The following is a 5,253-nucleotide window of genomic DNA, read 5'->3' as shown; positions in this document are numbered from 1 at the left end:
TATGCAGTATTATGTCTTAGTCTTCTTGGGCCCTTAAAGATGACAAAGTTGAGATGTAAAAAAGCTATCATTGAACAGCACACTGTATGATGCTCTGTAGTTAATATAAAATCTTTGCTCTGAACAATAACATAAAGAATATCTTTAGAAATGCATGTGAAGCAATGAATTGATTCAAATTCTACTTTCAGAATTCTAACAGTTTCTTTATAAATTCACATTTCATGTGTGTCTTTGCAGGATACAAACATTGTCTTCTAGGAAATAATGCACATAAATTGTCTTATCTCCGTTCCCTGCAGATCTAACAAGTTCCATGAATCCTCATTACCTACACTTGTTCCATGGATACATACACAAACCAAAAATCTAACTTAGCTTTTAATTGTTAAATAAGCTTTTAAAAATATTAGTTATTCAATTCTATAAATTATGCATTTTTTAAAAATAAGATTTTTCTAACATCGGGGAAAGAAGACTGCTTTTACTTTGAGAAACTTTGTTTCCTTAACATGTTTTTAAGCAGCTAATATTAGAGTTTTAGTTACTTGAAATATTGAAAACAAATTATTTTAAATATTTAGGAAATTTAAATTTATATAATTTATTTATAAGCACATGAACTAAATGAATAATACATATGATCATTTCTCATAATTCTTATAGCATGCAAAATATAGAAAATGGGAGTCCTCATACTTTCAAGGGTATCATATTTTTTTAAAACATGGGGGATAGTCATAAATGTCAAGAATTTAAAAGACAGAACCTCTCTATTAGCATACAATTGAAGTGAAGCATGGGAATAAATACAGCAGGAGAAAAACAATGAGTTCTATATAATCATTTCCATCTGCTGCATATAAATTATCAGCTTCCTGAGAACACAGCTAATGCAAACTAAATAGGAGCTGAGCAGAACTCCCAGGAACTATGCTGTCAGATGAGTTGGACTGAGGGGCAGAGGGAGAAGAGCCTGGAGACCATTCATTCCAAAACTGATGTCTAGCCACTGTTTCTTCTTGGCTGAATAAAAAAATAAATCACTAAAATATTTATATCCCTTCATTAACTAATCAAATAGCAAATAATGTTTCAAGAAAAAATATTCTGATTGTGGAGGTAATTAAAGTTTCTTAAAGAATGCTGCTTAAAACATTTTATTTATTTATTCATTTATTTTTTCACAAGTCTAAGCCACATTTATTTGCACATGTATAATATTGGGCAACAGATACTCAAGTTCATACAAATTGATAAAACAACAAAGTTAATAATCACTCGGTACACTTGTGTGCTAACTTGCTTACATATTCAAGTCTAGATGAACTTCCTTCATTTTGTAAACTTTCATACAACACCCTTAAACAAAAATTCTTGAAAACACATATCGGCATGTTTCAGTTAGAGCCAACACAAAAGTTAAGACAAGACCACAAACTCAAAATCCAAGTTTAGAAGATACTTCTACCTCCCTCCCCTAGAAAGAAGTCATTATTTTTAACAGATTGAATATGCTGTTATCACACAAGTAACCATGAAGACAAAAGAATGATGCTCCCATAATCAGCAAAATGACAACCAAATCATACTGTTTTTAAGTTATCTACCAACTATATGGTTTAAAAATGAGAAACAGGACAATGCTTAGATTAAAACAAGGGAGATTAGAAAACAGTAAATGATTTTAGAGAGAACTATTCCCCATCAAAGCTGCAAAGATCTGACTCTGAGAACTCAAAATAATTGTCTAAGGTAAGTAAAATGATGAAACCTTCAAAAACATTCTAATTATGTTCAATATCTAGTTATAAAAGCTGAAAATGACACCAAGAGGATATTTATTATACAAGTGTCAACAAGGACATCCCAAAAATAATGAAAGAAATGCACATTTATTTCTACAAAAGCAATGTATGATACAGAATTAGAAGGGAACAGACTTAAAGATTTACCTATTAAAATATACAGATTCTTACTGAAGAGTATAGGATATTTAAAAAAGATGACAAGGGATGTTAATCTTTTTTATTATTATTATTTTACATATTTTGGAACCTCACATAATTTTGATAAATAACTCTTACAAAATTATGCAAAAAGTACAAGAATGTCTGGTAACCAAACCAGTCTGTATTTTCCAAAAAGATTTTTTACAACATGCAATGTTTAAGGCAGCATCCTCCTTACAAGGAAAGGTAATCCTTTTACTCATCAAGAACTCTTCTGCTGCAAAGAATAGGCTAAGAAAGCCTGGCTTCTTCCATTAACGCCTTTTGTCTTTCCTGTCTGATTTTCGGTCTCTTTCACTTCTTGAAGATCTTTTGCCTGATCGACTACTCTCTGATATAGACCTCTTTCTGTCGGACCGGGAATTCTTATCCTTTGATCCTTTTGTATCTCTATTACTACCACCTTTTAAAGATTTGTGACTTCTCTCAAGCCCTGAAGTGTCCCTTCGCTTCTGATCCACGCTCCTTCTGTGCTTTCTATCTCTATTATGCCCTCGGCCCCTACTCCGACTTCTACTCTCACTACTACTAGTAGTGCTGCTGCTAGTAGTGCTGCTGCTACTATCTCTGCTGCTGCTACCACTTGTACTGGAGCTACTACTGGAACTGCTTCGACTACTACTATTGCCACTGCTGGAACTGCTCCCACTGCTGCTGCTGGTTGAACTGCTACTAGTACTACTACTGCTGCTGCTGCTTCGACTTCTGCTCTTGCTTGTTTTATTTCTAGCTCGACCTCTACTTCTGCTTCTAGTTTTGGTTTTGCTTTTGCTTTCTGAATGTGCCGTCAAGATTGGCTCTACTGGCACCTCAGGAAGTTTGACAGTCTCTAAAGGAAACTCCTTCCGCTCAGGTAGTAAATTCCCTTGCTCCTGAATAACCTGAGGTGGTGGCTGTAAAACAGCTAATGGCAAAGTCTCAGGCTGAGAGAGAGGCTGGGGTTGAAGTACTGGCTGGGACTGAGGTTGGGGTTGGGGCTGGGGTTGAGGTTGAGGCTGGGGCTGGGGCTGGGATTGGGGTTGGGATTGACGTTGGGGCTGGGTTTGAAGCTGAGCCATAGGCTCAGACTGGGGCTCAGAATCTTTTTCTTCTTTTTCCTCAGATTCCTTTTCCATTTCTAGAGCACTAACATTTTCTTTTACAGGAGATAGAGATTTACATTCTTTATCTGGCTCAACGTCAAATTCCATCTCTGGCTCCAATTCTTTGCTAGTTTCATTTTCTGAAGGCTCTATACTTTCAACTTGATTAGTTTCCATTACTTCCTGCTCAGTAATTACATTTTTGACATTTTCAACCATCTCTAGCACATCCATAACTTCTTCAGGCTGACTATATTGCTGTTTCTCACTTTCCCTTACCTCAGTTTCCTCCTCCATCTTAACCTCCATTTCCTGTTTTTGTTCCTCTTCCTCCTGTTCTTTTTCTGCATCACTATGAACTATACCTACTTCCTTTTCCTCTTCCTCTCCTGCTTCCTCTATTTCTACATCATTGTGCTGATTACCTGTCTCCTCCAACTCTTCCTCTCGCTGAGCCACCTTACCCTCTTCTTGTTCCGCCTTCTGTTATTCATTACGCACCACCTGATGCTCTTTTTCCTTCATTGATTGTCTTCTAGGCCTAGCCTCCATTTTATTTATTTGTTCTGCAAATTCGATGTGTCTACCTTCAAATAAAGCATTCATTTTTCTCTGTGATTCTTCTATTAGTTTTTGGGTAGCTGGACACATTCTTCCAGGAATATAGAATAAATGGGGCTTTGTCTTAGTTCTTATGTATTTAATTATCTTGGCATTATGTTCATTCCACTCTTCTTGCAGCTGCGCAAGCTCAACCTTCTGTTCTAAAAGCTGCAATTCTGTTTAGCACGTCTCTCTTCAAATAGTTCTCTCCTCTCGTTTTCAACTTGCTTTCTCTCTTCTGCCTGAACTTCAAGTTTTTGTTCAATTTCCTGGTGTCTCTTTTGCCTTTCAGTAGCAACAGTAGACTCTTGTTTAAATTTCTGAAGGGTGCCCATCAACAAGCCAAATATTCGTCTGTTCCTTTGCTTTCCCTTTCCATCCATATTTTGATCCTGGATAAGGTCTCAACTTGTGCGTTCTTTGGAGGTAGCTACAACTGAAGACTGCAGCGCTGACTCTTTAACATCATCATCCTCTGGGTCACTTTCTTGGCGTGATTCTCTTCTTGTCCGTCGCTCCCCGCCCAGCCTACTGACTGCCCCTTCAAGGTCTCTCTGTTTGGCTGGGGGTCCTCCTCCACTATCTGAGAATCCACGCCTCAGCAATAAACTACCACGTCCTCTACCTCCATCAGGACCAGAAAGGGCCAGCAATCTGGCTTGGATGGGCCTCACGTCATTCGGATCTCTCGCGGTGAGCTTGCAAATATTCTCATCCACATTCTTTAGGCTCTCTTTGGCCTTTTCTAGCTGTTCCTGCAAAGTTCTCACTGCGACCGCCATCTTCTCCCTGCAGCAGGCTTTGACACTGCTCTATAGGCCGCGCCGAGCCATGCCGCGCCACGAGACGCGAAACGACTGACAGCAGGGTTCAGCCAATGATAATAGGCGTTGTTTTTTAGCCTCAACCACTCAGAAACCGGAAGGGGGAGAAGCTTCCAGCCTTTGTGACCCTGGGCCAATGAAAAATCGGCAAGGCGGTCTGCTACCACCCCAGTTAGCTGCGGGTGGCTTGGCTCGGCTTCTAGGCTTCTAGCGCAGAGCCGGGCGGGCTTGAGAGGCCCTGATTTTTCCGGTCGCGAGTTCGCAGGTGCCGCAGTTCTGGCAAGGAGGGTGTGGAGCTTTCTATCACTTTTAGCTTGCGTTGTGACGTGCCTTAAATTGTTTTAACCACAAAATTATACTGAGCTGGGCAGAAGCTAGTCTACTTTGCCTCACCTCAATGATTTAATTACGAAAGGGCGCGGCCATTATGTTGATGCGCATGACCAGAGAGGAGTTGTGCGCACGCTTCCCTTGATTAAAGTACATTATTTTATTTAAATGAGACTTTCATTTCTTTTTTTCCCTTCAAGAAGTGCAATGTGTCAGTGTACAGATATATATTTATTGTAGATAATGTTTTATTCATGAAGATATCACTTGGATTGTATTAAAATTTTTCCTAAACTTTCAATAAATTTTGTTTGTAATTTTTTCTAGTAAAGTTCTAATCCTGATTAGATTGTGACTCATTTTCTGTTTTTACAAATGATTTTTTATTATGAGCATTAAAAT

The 5,253-nt window shown here is 38.4% G+C and overlaps 1 pseudogene; it reads right to left on the bottom strand.

Annotated features, from left to right (window-relative positions):
• Window positions 1-1,874: 1,874 nt before the first annotated feature.
• Window positions 1,875-4,527, bottom strand: LOC101972750 (pinin pseudogene; annotated as a pseudogene).
• Window positions 4,528-5,253: the final 726 nt, after the last annotated feature.

This window comes from Ictidomys tridecemlineatus, chromosome 6, assembly GCF_052094955.1.
Source record: "Ictidomys tridecemlineatus isolate mIctTri1 chromosome 6, mIctTri1.hap1, whole genome shotgun sequence".
NCBI lineage: Eukaryota > Metazoa > Chordata > Mammalia > Rodentia > Sciuridae > Ictidomys > Ictidomys tridecemlineatus.
This window is presented reverse-complemented; position numbering and strand designations above follow the sequence as displayed.